The following is an 18,386-nucleotide window of genomic DNA, read 5'->3' as shown; positions in this document are numbered from 1 at the left end:
ATTAAGGGAGTTCTTAATCACTGGACTTTGCCTACAGGTAATATTAGAGGGAATTCTCCAGACTGAAAGGAAAGGACACTAGAAAGTTGTTCAAAATGGCATAAACAAGGAATGAATATGCCAGTAAAGGTAAAAATTTACAATTTTTCTATATGGATAATTGTAAATGTAAGTATTGTTATATTGTGCTTTTTTCATGTAAATCCATTTTTTAATTCTTACAGATGTGAAAATACAAATGCATAAAAAGCAATGATAAATCTAGGCTTTTGACCATGTATAAAGAAATAATTTGTAACAATTTCAACAAAATGATGGGGTACAGTAGGGTAAAAGAAAAGTGTATGTGTATGCTACTGAAGTTAAATTGGTATCAAATTGTTCTAGTTTACTAGCTGCTGGAATGCAATATACCAGAAATAGAATGACTTTTAAAAGGGAAATTTAATGAGTTGCTAGTTTACAGTTCTATTGGCCCTCTTGAACCAAGGTATCTTTCTCTGGGTGCCTTTGATTGTACATTTCTATTGACTTGTTTTAATTGGGACATTTTCTTGGCCTTAGAACATGATTAATAAATAAATACAATATGGTATAGACATACAATGGAATATTATTCAGCAGTGAAGGGGAATGAAGCTCTGATATATGTGACAACATGGATAAACTTTGAAGACATCATGTTGTGTGAAATAAGCCAGATACAAAAGGACAAATACTGTGTGATCTCACTGATATGATGTAATTAGAAAAAGCAAATTCATAAAGCCAGAAACTAGAATACCAGGGGCCAGAGTGAGGGTAGAAAAGTGGAAGTTAATGCATAAATTGTAAAGAATTTCTATCTGGATTGATTGTAAAATTTTACAGTGGTAATGGTAGCACAACATTATGAATGTAATAAATAGCAATGAATTATATATTTGAATGTAGTTAAAAGGGAAATTTATGTTGTATATATATTCCTAGAATAAAAATATAAAAATAAACAATAGAACTTCTAAACACAAAGAGCAAACCCTTATATAACCCTTAGATAAACCATGGACCACAGTGAAAAGTATAAATACAATTATATTCTCTCATCAGTTATAACAAATCTACCACATTAATGCAACATGTTAATAATGGGGGAGTATATGGGAACTCTGTATTTTCCATACTATTTTTCTATAAACCTACAAAAGTTCTCTAATTAAAAGAAGGAATGAAAAAAGAAAAAATAATAAAGGTTAAATTCATACAAATATATTGTCTTACCTCAGCAGAATGAAATTAGGAAATTTTTGTGAATTTCTAACCAATCAAAGAAGAAATCGCCAGGGAAATTAGAAATCACTTTAATATAAATGAAAATTAAAATGTAGCATACAAAACTTATGAGATACTACTAAAGCACCACCTAAGGGGGAAATTATGGCAGTGAATATCTATATTTTAAGAGGGAGGTCTCAAATCTATAACCTAAATTACTAATTTAAGAAACTAGAAAAAGAAGAGCAAACTAATCCCAATGCAAACAGAAGAAAGGAAATAATAAAGATTGGAAGGGAAATTAATGAAATAGGGAATAGAAAAGCAATAGTAAATATCAACAAAACCATAAATCAACCAAATTGAAATCCTTTCACCAGACTGACCAAGAAAAAAGAGAAGACACAAATTGCTAAAATCAGGGCTGAAAAGGGGGGCATCACTAGTAACCTTACAGAAATAGAAAGAAATATAAGGGAATATTCTGACTAACTGTATGTCAAAAAATTAGATACCTCCAAGGAAATGAACAAATTTGTAAAATAACACAGATTACTAAAACTGATTCAAGAAGAAACAGACATGGCATCCAATGGTGAAGGTTTCCTTGGCAACATGGGATAGGATTCCCAGGGATGAGCCTGGCACCGGTACCATGAGATCAGCAATGCCATCCTGACCAAAGGGGGAAAAGAATTGTAATATATAAGGGGTCACTGGTTGAGAGAGTTCAAATAGAGTTGAAAGGCTACTGTGGGGGCTACTCTTTCGTAATCGTCAACTAGATATTGTTATTTATCATTGTTTGCCAAACCACAACAAAACCATTCCTGTCAACCCTAAAGGACACCTAGAACTTTATCTGAGATTCTATAGCAGTTATGATTACTTTCCAGAAACCTACAGCCTTCAGATGCGTTCCTAGGCCAGATAGGTCCTGAAACCCAGAGGGACCAGGCTCTCCAGAACATCAACTAGTTCCATTCCCCTATTCCATATTAGGGACAGTCCTTTCGAACAAGAAAAAATTAGAATGGTATTAGCCCAAATACCATTGAAGATCAGGAGAAAGATCAAAGGAGAAGGTAGAGTTATAACAGAGAAGGTAGGATTTAACAAATGAGTATGACTGCTGCATTATATTGATAATTCTTTTAGTTTCCAGTGTCTTGGAGCAGTTAGAAGGAAAAACCTAAAATTGTGGAACTGTAATCCATACCAAACTCTAAATTTAGTCATGTAACTAGCTGTTGTGTGTGCTTTGAAATGTATTGCTTTTTGTATATATGTTATTTTTCACAATGATAGAAAAGAAGCCTCCCACACTCCCCAAAAAGGAGAAACAGAAAATCTGAATATACCTAAAACAAATAAAGTGATAGAATTAATAACAATAATAACAAGCAAAGAGGATCCCAGTTCCAGATGATTTTAATGGTGAACTATACGGAACGCATAGAGAAGAAATATAACCCACACCTTCTTAGCATTAAAATAAATAAATAAGATAGATAGATGATAGATAGATAGATAGATAGATGATAGATAGATAGATAGATAGATAGATAGAAAGAAGAGGAGGAAACACTTTCCAACTGTTTCTATGAGGCTGGTATTACCGTGATATTAAAACCAGACAAAATTAATGCTATACCCAGACACTTCCCAGAGTACACTGGGCAAATAATTAAAAATCAGTGGCAAAGTCCCTTGAGAGCTGGAGAAAAAATATGGAATTATTAAACTTTCCCACCTGGGAAACCTTTGATACACTCTCAAACATTAGGGACACTCAAGTTAATAGGCGAAGCCCTTGATTTTGAGGCTTGTTCTTATCAAACTTATTTCTGTGATGGAGAAGCTAAGCCTAACTATTAATAGAGTTATTTCCTGTGCTGGTTTGAAAGGATGTATGTCCCCTAGAAAACCCATGTTTTAATCAAAATCCCATTTTGTATAGGCAGAATATAATCCCTATTCAATACTGTATGTTTGAATTTGTGATGAGATCATCTCCCTGAGGATGTAACCCAATCAAGAGTGGTTGTATACTACTACTTGAAATTAGGTAGGTTTAGTCTTTCAACTTATTTATTCTTTTTCAATGTTCTTTTGGTTATTTTCAGTCCTTTGTATTTCCATATGAGTTTTAGAACTATCTTGTCAATTTCTACCTAAAAAGTTTCTGGGATTGGGATTGAGATTATGTTCAATCTACAGATCAATTTGGAAGAGAACTGACATTTTAATAATATTGAGTCTTACAACTCAAGAACAAGGTAAATCTCTCCTATTTTTTAATCTTCTTTATTTTCTCTCAACAATGTTTTCTTGTGTTCAGAGTACAGTTCTTTTCACCTTTTGTCCAATTTATCCCTGAATATTTCATGTTATTGATACTTCTGTAAATGGCATTATTTTTTAGACATTTTTATTGTAAACTATAACACATATAAAAAAGCAATAAATTTCAAAGTACATTGTAACAAATAGTTATAGAATAGATTTCAGAGTTTGATATGGGTTATAGATACATAATTTTAGTTTTTTTCCTTCTAGTTGCACCAAGACACTGGAGACTAAAAAAAATACCAATATAGGGATTCTGCAGTCATATTCATTTGTTAAATCCTGTCTTCTCTGCTATAACTCCTTCTCCTTTGATCCTTCTACTAATCTTTAGTGGCATTCAGGCTATGCACATTTTAACTTTTTCATGTTGGAAAGGGGTGTGGATAATATGGGATAGGGGTATGGAACTAGTTGATGTTTCTGGAGAAGCTGGCCCCTCTGGATTTCAGGATTTATCTGACCCAGGAAGCCACCTGGAGGTTGTAGGTTTCTGGAAAGTAACCTTAGTGCATGAAACTTTTGTAGAAACTCAGATAAAGCCCTAGGTGTCCCTCAGGGTTGACAGGGGTATTATTAATTTTAAATTTTAATTCTTAATAGTTTATTACTAGAATATAGAAATGCAACTGATATTTGTGCATCAATCTTACATCCTATCATGTTGCTAAGCTTACTTCTTGTTTCTAGTAGCTCTTTTGTACATTTTATTGAATTTTCTACATAGATGATCATGTGGACTGTGAATAAGATACTTTTTCTCCTTCCCTTCCAACACGGATACTTTTCTTTTTTTTTCTTGCATGCTTGCACTGGCTAGAACCTCTAGTAGAATGCTGAATAAAAGAAGAGTGGACATGTTGCTGGTCTTAGAAAGAGAAAGCATTTAGTCTTCTAGCATTAGTATTTTTTTGCCCTTTATCAGGTTGAGGAATTTCCTTTCCATTCCTAGTTTAAGAGATTTATCTGGAATTTTGCTGGATTTAATCAAAATTTTTTTATGCATCTACTGCAATAATATGCTCTTAGAATTTTAGTTTGTTAACAGGGTAAATTACATTGGTTGATATTCAAATGATAAACCAATCATGCATTCCTAGGTTAAACTCCACCTGGTCATGATTTTTTAATCTTGTTAACATTTTAAAATTTTATTTGCTCAAAGTTTTAAAGAAATTTTATATTTATTTCATGAAAATTACTGGTCTGAAGTTTTCTTTTTTTTGTTTTGCAAGAGTTTATCTGATTTTGATCTCTAGAATAAGTTAGGAAGTAGTCCATCTTCTTCAATTTTGGGGAATAGTTTTGGGTAGAATTATTTCTTCCTTAAAGTTTTATAGAATTTGCTATCTGGGTCTGCAGTTTTCTTTAAATGAAAGATTTTTAACTACAGTTTCAATGTGTTTAATAGATACAAGGCTATTGAGGTCATTTATTTCTTTGTGATTAAGGTTTTATAATGTATATCTTTCAATAAAATTGGCCATTCTATTCAAGTTGTCAAATCTACCAGTACAAAGTTCTCCCTAACATTCTCTCATTATCCTTTTAATATCCCTTGAATATCTAATGACGTTACCTATCTCATTCCAAATACTGGTCATTTGTACTTCCCACTTTTTTTCCTATCAGTCTGGTTAGAGTTTACCAATTTTATTGGTTTTCTCAAAGAACAAACTTCTGGTATTATTAATTCATTCTATTATTTTTATTTACTGGTTTTTTAACCAAAATGTGTGAATTTTATTGTGTGCAGATCATAAATCATTAAAGTGATAAAAAAGATGAGAAGAAAAAACAGGTTAACTGGAAACTCCAGTTTGTGAGCTACTGAGAGTAACAATGGGTGGGGCAGCCCTGGTGGCTTTTGGAGGTGCCCAGGACAGAGGTACGGAGCCAAGGAGGGGCAGAAGGTGCTTAAGTCCTTCCAGGCCAGATGGGTCCCTCCCATCCAGCAACCCTGGGTAACTTCTGTCTCAGCTGCTAATCTCCTCTCTTCCAGTCCACCCTGATTCTAGGAGCTGTCCAGGAACCTCTCTTTCCTTGAGAGGTTTCCTCCATGGCCCACTCTGAGCCTGCTAAATGGCTCTGTCCTTGTGGTGGTGTGGCTGGTGCTCTGGGGACATAGTATTTCTGGTGTGTCAAAGAGGAGCGCTCCACCTCTCTGCTGGCTACTGGGAGTGCTTGGCTCCTTTTTCTCTGAAATTTAGCAGAAAATGCATCTGTTTCATCACGTGTCCTCCGAGGACCAGAGTTGTGCCTTCAGCTGTCAGCATCTTCCCTGTGGTACCGCCTCAGAGTGGGCTTTGGTCAACTGTGTGCATGTGCGTATGTTTTAAAGAGGATCACTGCAGAGTGAAGTCCTGTGACAATGGAGCCTGTTGTTTTTTCCCCCAGAACTCAATGAGAAGGGCTCAGGATTTCATAGAAAAGATATCTCTTAAGGCTGGATGTGGCTCAGGGTTGGAAAGGGCGGGGTGGGAGAGGAGTTGCTTAGGAGCTAAGTTTTTCTATTATTTTTCTGTTTTCTATTTCCTTGACTGACATTTTGATATTTATTTCATCTGTTTACTTTGAGTTTAATTTACTCTTCTTTTTCCTAATCTCTTATGGTGTAAACTAAGATAATTTATTTTGAGATTTTCTTGTCTAGTATAGAAAAGAAATACTTAAATTTTTAGAGCTATAAATTTCCCTGTTAATACCACTTTAATGGTACCCCACAAATTCTGATCTGTCATTTCATATCCATTAAGTTCAAAATACTTTCTGATTTCCCTTTTGATACCTCCTTTAATCCATGATTATTTAGAAGTAGGTATTTTCATTTCTAAATATTTGGATTTTCCAAAATTTTTTCTGTTACTGATTTTTTTTTTTTTTTTTTTTTTAAAGAGAGAGGAAGGGAAGGAAAGACAGAGAGAAGGAAGGAAGGATGGAAGGAAGAAGGAAGGAAGAAAGGGAAACATCTTTAAACATTTTCTTGTTTTATTATATTTTGTTTGTTTGTTTGTTTTTTACATGGGCTGGGGCCGGGAATCGAACCGAGGTCCTCCGGCATGGCAGGCAAGCACTCTTGCCCGCTGAGCCACCGCGGCCCGCCCACTGATTTTGAATTTAACTGCATTTTGGCCAGAGAACATACTTTGTATATCTTGAATCCTTTAAAATTTTCTGAGAATTGTTTTATAGCCTAGAATCTGATCTATCTTGGTAAATGTTTTACATGAATTTAAGGAAAATATGTATTCTACTGTTGTTGGATAGAATGTTCTATAAATGCTGATAAGCTCAAATTGATTGACAGTGCTGTTTGAATATTATATAACCTTACTTATTTTCTGTCTACCTGTTCTATCAGTTATGAAGAGAAGGATATTGAAATACCTAGCTATAACTGCAGATTTGTCTACCTTTCAAAACAGTAAGTTTTTCCTTCAAATATTTTGAATTGTTATTAGATGCACAAACATTATGGATTGTTATGTCCTTTTGATAACTTGACCCCTTAATCATTTTTAAATTATTATTTTAATGTCTGGTAATATTCTTTGCTCTGAAACCTATTTTGCCTAATATTAATATAGCCAGGCAAGCTTTCTTTTTACAAGTGTTAGCATGTTAGAAAAAAAATTTTTTACCTTTAACCTCTTTGTATCTTTACATTTTAATTGTATTTCATGTAGGCAGTAGAGCTGGGCCTTGCTTTTCTATGCAGTCCGATTATTTGTCTTTTAATTGGGGTGTTTGAACCATTCACATTTAATTTGATTCTTGATGTGGCTAAGTATGAGTCTAGCATCTTGCTATTTGCTTTTTACTGTACCATACAGTCTTCGTTGCCTTTATTTTCTTTTTCAGACATCTTTTAGATTAATCAAGTTTATGATTTTATCTCACTTGTTAGCTTCTTAGCTATAATTCTTTGCTTATATCAGTAGTTGCTTTAGGGTCTATGGTACATATCTTACCTCATCACTATGTACTCTCAAGGGATATTACACCACTTCATATATAGTGTAAGAACTTTACAATAGTATATTTCTATGTCTCCCCTTCTGGCCTTTATAATATCATCCTCTGTTTACTTTTACATGTATTATAAACTCTGCAATATATTGTTATTATATGTGTGTAGCAATCAATTGTCCTTTATGACAATTTAAATAATAAAAAAATTGTATATATTTACCCATGTAATTACCATTTCCAGGTCTGTCTTCTATTGTATATATTTTGTGTATACATTGAGGCTTCCATCTAGTATTATTATCCTTCTACCTGAACTGCTTTCTATAGCATTTCTTATAGAGCAAGTCTGCTGGGGAGGCATTCTTTCAGTTTTTGTACATCTGAAAGCATATTTACTATACCTTCAATTTTGAAAGATATTTTATTAACTTCATGATTCTACATTGGCAGTTCTTTGCTTTCAGTACTTTAAAGATGTTGCTCCACTGTTTAACACATTGTTTTCCATAAGAAATATGAGGTTATGCTTCTTTTTGTTCCTCCTCTTTGTACCTTTTTTTTTTTACATATAGACATGCATATCAGGCTGCTTTTAGACTGTCTGTTTATCACTGGTTTTGATTAACATGACTATGATGTGTATTGGTGTCATTTTCTTCATGTTTCTTGCACTTGGGCTTCATTGAACTTCTTAGATCTGTAGGTTCACAGTTTTCACCAACTTTATAAAGTCTGGGCCATTATTTCTCCAAATAACATTGCTGTCCTCTCTGAATTCTTCTTTCCCTCCTCTCCTTTGACCATTACAATTGCTAGTATATTAGGTTGCTTGAAGTTGCCCCAGCTCACTGATAGTTTTTTAAATTTTCTTTTATTCCTTTTTCTGTTTCATTGCAGATAGTTTCTATTATTGTATCTTCAAGTTCACTAATATTTTCTTTTGCAATAACTATTATGGTGTCAATTACATCCAGTGTTTTTCATCTTAGATATTGTAGTTTTCATTTCTAGAAGTTTGATTTGAGTCTTTTTATATCATTTGTGTCTCTACTTAACTTTTTGAACATATTAAATAAAGGTATAACTGTTTTGGTGTTTTTTTCCATGAATTCTAATACTTATGTCAGATGTAGGTTGGTTTCAATTGATTGATTAATCTCTTTATCAAAGTTATAATTATCTGCCTCTGCATGTCTGGGAATCTTTGGATGTCAGACATTCTGAATTTCAACTTCTTGGAAGCTAGATCTTTTTGTATCACTATAAATATCCTTGAGCTTCATTCTAAAATTCAGTTAAATTACTTAGAGTTTAATCCTTTTGAGTCTCGCTTTTATGGTATTTTAGGTGGGTTGGGAGCCCTACGCTCAGTCTAGGGCTTATTATTCTCCATTACTGAGGCAAGACCTTCCTAAGTACCCTATCCCCTGCCCTGTAAATTATGAACTTTTCCTGTTTGGCTGGTGGGAAACAATGTTCTTGGCTCTGTCATTCTCAACACTGCTTCCTCTAATCTTTTTGGATGGTACTATTCCCTGGCTTAGAGTAGTCTCCTCACATGCATTAACTGATTAATATTATGTTGAAACCTTAAGGTATCCCTCTGCACATAACTGGAGTGTCCTCTCTGTGTAGCTCTCTTCCCTTGTGTACTCAGTACTATGAACTCTAGCTGCCTTGTTGTCCCAGACTTTTGGCCCTTCTACTCAACTCAGAGAGTCTTCTGAGCTCCACTACAGTTCCCCCTCCCTCTGTCACAGTCTGAAAACTCTCTTAATCTAGCAAGTCGGTGATATTAAGACTCACATTGTTTATTTCCCTTCTGTAAGAAATCACTGTCCTTCATTGCCTGATGTACAGGGTCATGAAAATTATTTTAAATATATTTTTATTTGCTTGGAATTTTGGTGTTTTGTTTTGTTTCCTGTTGCTGTTGTTGTTTCAGGTGGAAGGGCAATTCTAGTCCTTCTTTCTCCATTTTGGCCAGACACGGAAGTCAAGTTGAATTCCTGTTAATTTTTCACCTTGGGGGTCCCCCTCTCCTTTTCCTACTCCTCCTTCCCCTTACTCTGCTCTTGAAATTTTAGACACATAAGCATTTAGGAAATTCTAGGTAGAGATATAAATTACCATCATATCCCCAGCCCCTAGTACCCAGTGTTGCCCAACAAAATTGTTCAATAGTAAAGAGAAAGAGCTTGAGCTTTGGTTTTGTTACTTCCTAGCTGTATCTTGGACTTGTCTGTGTAAAGTTTTTTTTTTTTTTAACAATTTTCTTTTATTAATTAAAAAAAGAATTAACAAAACAATTAGAAATCATTCCAATCTACATGTACAATCAGTAATTCTTAATAACATCACATAGTTGCATATTCATCATTTCTTAGTACATTTGCATCAATTTAGAAAAAGAAATAAAAAGACAACAGAATAAGAATTAAAACAATAATAGAAAAAGAAAAAAAAACAAAAAAAACAAAAACAAAAAACCTATACCTCACATGCAGCTTCATTCAGTGTTTTAACATAATTGCATTACAATTGGGTAGTATTGTGCTGTCCATTTCTGAGTTTTTATATCCAGTCCCGTTGTACAGTCTGTATCCCTTCACTCCAATTATCCCTTCTCTTTTTTTTTTTTTTTAATTAACGGGAAAAAAGAAATGAACCCAACATTTAGAGATCATACCATTCTACACATGCAATCATTAATTCTTAACATCATCACATAGATGTATGATCATCATTTCTTAGTACATTTGCATTGGTTTAGAAGAACTAGCAACATAACCGAAAAAGATATAGAATGTTAATATAGAGAAAAAAATAAAAGTAATAATAGTAAAATCAAAACAAAACAAAACAAAACAAAACAAAAACCTATAGCTCAGATGCAGCTTCATTCAGTGTTTTAACATGATTACTTTACAATTAGGTATTATTGTGCTGCCCATTCTTGAGTTTTTGTATCTAGTCCTGTTGCACAGTCCGTATCCCTTCAGCTTCAATTACCCATTGTCTTACCCTGTTTCTAACTCCTGCTGAACTCTGTTACCAATGACATATTTCAAGTTTATTCTCGAATGTCCGTTCACATCAGTGGGACCATACAGTATTTGTCCTTTAGTTTTTGGCTGGATTCACTCAGCATAATATTCTCTAGGTCCATCCATGTTATTACATGGTTCATAAGTTTATCTTGTCTTAAAGCTGCATAATATTCCATCGTATGTATATACCACAGTTTGTTTAGCCACTCTTCTGTTGATGGAGATTTTGGCTGTTTCCATCTCTTTGCAATTGTAAATAATGCTGCTATAAACATTGGTGTGCAAATGTCCGTTTGTGTCTTTGCCCTTAAGTCCTTTGAGTAGATACCTAGCAATGGTATTGCTGGGTCGTATGGCAATTCTATATTCAGCTTTTTGAGGAACCGCCAAACTGCCTTCCACAGTGGTTGCACCCTTTGACATTCCCACCAACAGTGGATAAGTGTGCCTCTTTCTCCGCATCCTCTCCAGCACTTGTCATTTTCTGTTTTGTTGATAATGGCCATTCTGGTGGGTGTGAGATGATATCTCATTGTGGTTTTGATTTGCATTTCTCTAATGGCCAGGGACATTGAGCATCTCTTCATGTGCCTCTTGGCCATCCGTATTTCCTCTTCTGAGAGGTGTCTGTTTAAGTCTTTTTCCCATTTTGTAATTGGGTTGGCTGTCTTTTTGTTGTTGAGATGAACAATCTCTTTATAAATTCTGGATACTAGACCTTTATCTGATATATCATTTCCAAATATTGTCTCCCATTGTGAAGGCTGTCTTTCTACTTTCTTGATGAAGTTCTTTGATGCACAAAAGTGTTTAATTTTGAGGAGTTCCCATTTATTTATTTCCTTCTTCAGTGCTCTTGCTTTAGGTTTAAGGTCCATAAAACCGCCTCCAGTTGTAAGATCCATAAGATATCTCCCAACATTTTCCTCTAACTGTTTTATGGTCTTAGACCTAATGTTTAGATCTTTGATCCATTTTGAGTTAACTTTTGTATAGGGTGTGAGAGATGGGTCTTCTTTCATTCTTTTGCATATGGATATCCAGTTCTCTAGGCACCATTTATTGAAGAGACTGTTCTGTCCCAGGTGAGTTGGCTTGACTGCCTTATCAAAGATCAAATGTCCATAGATGAGAGGGTCTATATCTGAGCACTCTATTCGATTCCATTGGTCGATATATCTATCTTTATGCCAATACCATGCTGTTTTGACCACTGTGGCTTCATAATATGCCTTAAAGTCAGGCAGTGCAAGACCTCCAGCTTCGTTTTTTTTCCTCAAGATGTTTTTAGCAATTCGGGGCACCCTGCCCTTCCAGATAAATTTGCTTATTGGTTTTTCTATTTCTGAAAAATAAGTTGTTGGGATTTTGATTGGTATTGCATTGAATCTGTAAATCAATTTAGGTAGGATTGACATCTTAACTATATTTAGTCTTCCAATCCATGAACACGGTATGCCCTTCCATCTATTTAGGTCTTCTGTGATTTCTTTTAGCAGTTTTTTGTAGTTTTCTTTATATAGGTTTTTTGTCTCTTTAGTTAAATTTATTCCTAGGTATTTTATTCTTTTAGTTGCAATTGTAAATGGGATTCGTTTCTTGATTTCCCCCTCAGCTTGTTCATTACTAGTGTATAGAAATGCTACAGATTTTTGAATGTTGATCTTGTAACCTGCTACTTTGCTGTACTCATTTATTAGCTCTAGTAGTTTTGTTGTGGATTTTTCCGGGTTTTCGACGTATAGTATCATATCGTCTGCAAACAGTGATAGTTTTACTTCTTCCTTTCCAATTTTGATGCCTTGTATTTCTTTTTCTTGTCTAATTGCTCTGGCTAGAACCTCCAACACAATGTTGAATAATAGTGGTGATAGTGGACATCCTTGTCTTGTTCCTGATCTTAGGGGGAAAGTTTTCAATTTTTCCCCATTGAGGATGATATTAGCTGTGGGTTTTTCATATATTCCCTCTATCATTTTAAGGAAGTTCCCTTGTATTCCTATCTTTTGAAGTGTTTTCAACAGGAAAGGATGTTGAATCTTGTCGAATGCCTTCTCTGCATCAATTGAGATGATCATGTGATTTTTCTGCTTTGATTTGTTGATATGGTGTATTACATTAATTGATTTTCTTATGTTGAACCATCCTTGCATACCTGGGATGAATCCTACTTGGTCATGATGTATAATTCTTTTAATGTGTTGTTGGATACGATTTGCTAGAATTTTATTGAGGATTTTTGCATCTGTATTCATTAGAGAGATTGGTCTGTAGTTTTCTTTTTTGTAATATCTTTGCCTGGTTTTGGTATGAGGGTGATGTTGGCTTCATAGAATGAATTAGGTAGTTTTCCCTCCACTTCGATTTTTTTGAAGAGTTTGAAGAGAATTGGTACTAATTCTTTCTGGAACGTTTGGTAGAATTCACATGTGAAGCCATCTGGTCCTGGACTTTTCTTTTTAGGAAGCTTTTGAATGACTAATTCAATTTCTTTACTTGTGATTGGTTTGTTGAGGTCATCTATTTCTTCTTGAGTCAAAGTTGGTTGTTCATGTCTTTCCAGGAACCCGTCCATTTCCTCTAAATTGTTGTATTTATTAGCGTAAAGTTGTTCATAGTATCCTGTTATTACCTCCTTTATTTCTGTGAGGTCAGTAGTTATGTCTCCTCTTCCATTTCTGATCTTATTTATTTGCATCCTCTCTCTTCTTCTTTTTGTCAATCTTGCTAAGGGCCCATCAATCTTATTGATTTTCTCATAGAACCAACTTCTGGCCTTATTGATTTTCTCTATTGTTTTCATGTTTTCAATTTCATTTATTTGTGCTCTAATCTTTGTTATTTCTTTCCTTTTGCTTGCTTTGGGGTTAGCTTGCTGTTCTTTCTCCAGTTCTTCCAAATGGATAGTTAATTCCTGAATTTTTGCCTTTTCTTCTTTTCTGATATAGGCATTTAGAGCAATAAATTTCCCTCTTAGCACTGCCTTTGCTGCGTCCCGTAAGTTTTGATATGTTGTGTTTTCATTTTCATTCGCCTCGAGGTATTTGCTAATTTCTCTTGCAATTTCTTCTTTGACCCAGTCGTTGTTTAGGAGTGTGTTGTTGAGCCTCCACGTATTTGTGAATTTTCTGGCACTCTGCCTATTATTGATTTCCAACATCATTCCTTTATGGTCCGAGAAAGTGTTGTGTAAGATTTCAATCTTTTTAAATTTCTTGAGACTTGCTTTGTGACCCAGCATATGGTCTATCTTTGAGAATGATCCATGAGCACTTGAGAAAAAGGTGTATCCTGCTGTTGTGGGATGTAATGTCCTATAAATGTCTATTAAGTCTAGTTCATTTATAGTAATATTCAGATTCTCTATTTCTTTGTTCATCCTCTGTCTAGATGTTCTGTCCCTTGATGAGAGTGGTGAGTTGAAGTCTCCAACTATTATGGTATATGAGTCTATTTCCCTTTTCAGTGTTTGCAGTATATTCCTCACGTATTTTGGGGCATTCTGATTCGGTGCGTAAATATTTATGATTGTTATGGCTTCTTGTTTAATTGTTCCTTTTATTAGTATATAGTGTCCTTCTTTGTCTCTTTTAACTGTTTTACATTTGAAGTCTAATTTGTTGGATATTAGTATAGCCACTCCTGCTCTTTTCTGGTTGTTATTTGCATGAAATATCTTTTCCCAACCTTTCACTTTCAACCTATGTTTATCTTTGGGTCTAAGATGTGTTTCCTGTAGACAGCATATCGAAGGATCCTGTTTTTTAATCCATTCTGCCAATCTATGTCTTTTGATTGGGGAATTCAGTCCATTGACATTTAGTGTTATTACTGTTTGGATAATATTTTCCTCTAACATTTTGCCTTTTGTATTATATATATCATATCTGATTTTCCTTCTTTCTACACTCTTTTCCATATCTCTCTCTTCTGTTTTTTTGTATCTGACTCTAGTGCTCCCTTTAGTATTTCTTGCAGAGCTGGTCTCTTGGTCACAAATTCTTTCAGTGACTTTTTGTCTGAGAATGTTTTAATTTCTCCCTCATTTTTGAAGGATAATTTTGCTGGATATAGGAGTCTTGGTTGGCAGTTTTTCTCTTTTAGTACTTTAAATATATCATCCCACTGTCTTCTAGCCTCCATGGTTTCTGCTGAGAAATCTACACAAAGTCTTATTGGGTTTCCCTTGTATGTAATGGATTGTTTTTCTCTTGCTGCTTTCAAGATCTTCTCTTTCTCTTTGACCTCTGACATTCTAACTAGTAAGTGTCTTGGAGAACGCCTATTTGGGTCTAATCTCTTTGGGGTGCGCTGCACTTCTTGGATCTGTAATTTTAGGTCTTTCATAAGAGTTGGGAAATATTCAGTGATAATTTCTTCCATTAGTTTTTCTCCTCCTTTTCCCTTCTCTTCTCCTTCTGGGACACCCACAACACGTATATTTGTGCGGTTCATATTGTCCTTGAGTTCCCTGATACCCTGTTCAAATTTTTCCATTCTTTTCCCTATAGTTTCTGTTTCTTTTTGGAATTCAGATGTTCCATCCTCCAAATCACTAATTCTATCTTCTGTCTCTTTAAATCTATCATTGTAGCTATCCATTATTTTTTCTATGTTTGCTACTTTATCCTTCACTTCCATAAGTTCTGCGATTTGTTTTTTCAGTTTTTCTATTTCTTCTTTATGTTCAGCCCATGTCCTCTTCATGTCCTCCCTCAATTTATCGATTTCATTTTTGAAGAGGTTTTCCATTTCTGTTCGTATATTCAGCATTAGTTGTCTCAGCTCTTGTGTCTCATTTGAGCTATTGGTTTGTTCCTTTGACTGAGCCATATTCTCAATCTTTTGAGCGTGGACAGTTATCTTCTGCTGCTGGCGTCTGGGCATTTATTCAGATTTCTCTTGGTGTTGGACCCAGCAAGGTTGTAATATTTTTCTGTGAAATCTCTGGGTTCTGTTTTTCTTATCCTGCCCAGTAGGTGGCGCTCGTGGCACACATTTGTCTGCGGGTCCCACCAGTAAAAGGTGCTGTGGGACCTTAACCTTTGGAAAACTCTCGCCGTCCTGGGGGTTCGCTAGCCGAAGCGGCTTGAGCCGGCCCGGGGTCCGAACGCAGGGAGGGTTGCTGGTCGCCGCAGCCAGGGAAAGAGCCCGTACGAATTTCCTAGTCGGCCCTGGGCAACACGCGTGGCGGGAGGGCGCCAGCGGCAGCGGCCCGCCCGAGAGAGTGCACGTTCCCCGGGAGTCACGGGGTCACCGTTCTCCGCGGCCTGGGGGTTTCCGATCCAATTCTCTCACTTGGTCCGGGGGCTGCGCATGGTGTGGGCGCCAGTCGCCTTGGTTTCAGGGGACCACCTCTCCAATTCTCCCAGCCGGCCCGGGAAGGGGGAAGGGAGTAACTCCGGCCGCTTGCCACCCCGCCCAGTAAGGCCCGCGCGCTTCGGCGATCTCACCCGAGCTGCTTCTCTCAGCCAGCCAGCCGTTCCAGGATGGGGTACGCTGTCTTTTTTATGTCTGTTGTGGCTTTGGGTGCTTTCTGTATCGTTTCTACTCCCCTAGTAGGTGTCCTGGAGAAGAAACTAAGATCCGCGCGTCTTACTAAGCCGCCATCTTCCAGGAAGTCCTGTGTAAGGTTTTGACCCTTGTTTCTACACACATAAAGAATGTGAAGGAGATCAGTAAAAAGCAGACACTTTCTACTGACTTACACAGTTGGCTTAATTTTGAGAAATTTAAAGTTTAATAAAATTTATAGCATAAAATAAAATTCAGAAACAGAAACAAATCAACTAAAATATTCTCCCATAAACCATTGTTTTATCTTTTAGTATATGCCTTTCTAGGATTTTTTTACACATTATATTTTTATATGATATAATAAAAATAAACAGTTTTCTATACTACATTTTTTTGGTTTTTTTTACTTAACAGAATTATTTCCTATGTGGCCACATAATGCTCATAATTACCTTTAGCATCCATCTTCATTATGTGGGTATGCCATGATTTATCAACTGTTTTCATACTAAGGTCATTTTCACTTAATATAAAAGACATTATTAGCAAATATCTTGATTCTCCTTTAAGGTATTTTCTTGGCTAGGCCCTCTGAAGTGAGATTATGAAATCAAAGAATACAAATTTTTTTTAATATTAGTATATATTGCCAAATTCTTTTCTTAAAAGGTCCTCTCACTGCTCACTCCCACTAGCCTGGCTGAGAACATCAGTTTTAAATAGCACTCATTGCCAGTGTTGACTATTATCACTTCAAACAAAATTTTCTGGTTAATATAATAGGAGAAATGATATTTCATTGTTATTACTTAGAATTTCTTCATTTCTACAAAATGGGCCATTGCTCATTATATTCACTAAATAGTTGTATTTTTCTCTTTTGTCAGGGCAGGAAGAAGAGTCTCCCAAGCATATTCAAGGCCATCAGCTTCCTTTCCTGCCAGGTGGGGAGTAGGCAATGGTTTTCTTCCTTCTCCCTCCCATCCATTCATCAAATATTTATTGAGCCCCTTCAGCAAGCCAGGAACTAAGCTAGGCTCTGGGGTACAATGTGGATATTAGATAAAAATACAATCCCCACATTTAAGAAGTTTACACTCTAAAGGAAGATCCTACATGTTTCCACTTTCTAGTTGGGAGTAGGAAAATCTGTGTGACTAAGAGTTTCTATCACATTCAGAAAAAGAATACTGTGTTTCAGTAAAGAATTACTTTGGAAAATCATGAAGAACTAAGTTTTGAAAAACCTGTTAGAAGTACTTTTCATTACCCTTGCTTCAAAGTTGAGAGGGAAGGAAGCTTAGTGGCTCAAAGGAGGACAAATCTGAAGAGGAAAGGAACAAACACAGCCTCATTCTAGGGACAGTTAAAATATGCAGTCTCATTATATTGACATTCCTTTCAGTTTTCAGTATCTTAGAGTAGCTAGAAGTAAAAACCTAAAATTCTGAAACTCTGAAATCTGTTCTACAGCTAATTGTTGTCATATACTTTGAAGTTTATTTTTTTAATGTTTTTTACATGTTATTTTTCACAAGAAAGAAAAAAATTCGATTGTGATAAATGCACAGCTATATGATGATAATGTAAACCATTGATGATTGGATGATTGTGTGGTATGTGAATATACAATATATAACAATTTAAAAATAAAATTTAAAAAAGATGCATTCTGATGGAAGCTACTTTCTAAACGGCTATCACCAGGGACAGGGGAATTGTAATGGGAGGAAATGGAGACAAAGTGATGAGGCTATGTGAGCTAGGCAGTCCTGAGTTGGGTGAGGCACATCATGACATATTCTAGACACAGAGAGTGCAGCAGGGGAGATTCAAACTTCAGGAAGGCAAAGGAGAAGAGGCCAAGAGGTAACAGGGAAGGAAAAGTGTTGGCACTTAGAGATTTCCATTTATGGTTGGCCCTCTCTCCTTTCTCAGAGATCAAAGACAACTGCCTGGCTCCATTCTGTAGCTCTATGACTACAACTGTAGATTCACCACAGTGAGAAATACAAAAACTCAAAAGGACCAGAACATTATTACACCACAGCATCTCTGGCCTATGAAACCTTTGCTCTCAAAGTGTGAGAACATGTATGTACTTTGAGTGAGTTAATCTGTCTTTTTCTCCATTGAGATATATTACAATAGAAGCATATACACAAAACATATATGTATAATTAAAAATAATAATAAAAGTAAATACCATGTAACCACCATCCAAGTCAAGGAAAAAAGTAAACA

General features: G+C 35.5%; 1 long non-coding RNA gene across 4 annotated transcripts in view; it reads left to right on the top strand.

Annotated features, from left to right (window-relative positions):
* LOC143688464 (uncharacterized) overlaps window positions 1–18,386 on the top strand; it is a 39,889-nt gene extending 21,503 nt beyond the window's left edge. The window contains exons 2-4 of one of the 4 annotated variants that reach the window (XR_013178093.1): window positions 6,965–7,027; window positions 17,030–17,086; window positions 18,081–18,386. This is a non-coding gene — a long non-coding RNA (uncharacterized LOC143688464). Of the gene's footprint in view, window position 1; window positions 130–2,852; window positions 3,534–6,964; window positions 7,028–17,029; window positions 17,743–18,080 lie in introns of those variants that run through there. The other 3 variants (XR_013178096.1, XR_013178094.1, XR_013178092.1) reach the window with 3 other exon arrangements.

Source organism: Tamandua tetradactyla, chromosome 6, assembly GCF_023851605.1.
Source record: "Tamandua tetradactyla isolate mTamTet1 chromosome 6, mTamTet1.pri, whole genome shotgun sequence".
Classification (NCBI taxonomy): domain Eukaryota; kingdom Metazoa; phylum Chordata; class Mammalia; order Pilosa; family Myrmecophagidae; genus Tamandua; species Tamandua tetradactyla.
Note: the sequence above shows the minus strand (reverse complement) of the source record. Positions and strands in the feature narration are given on the sequence as shown.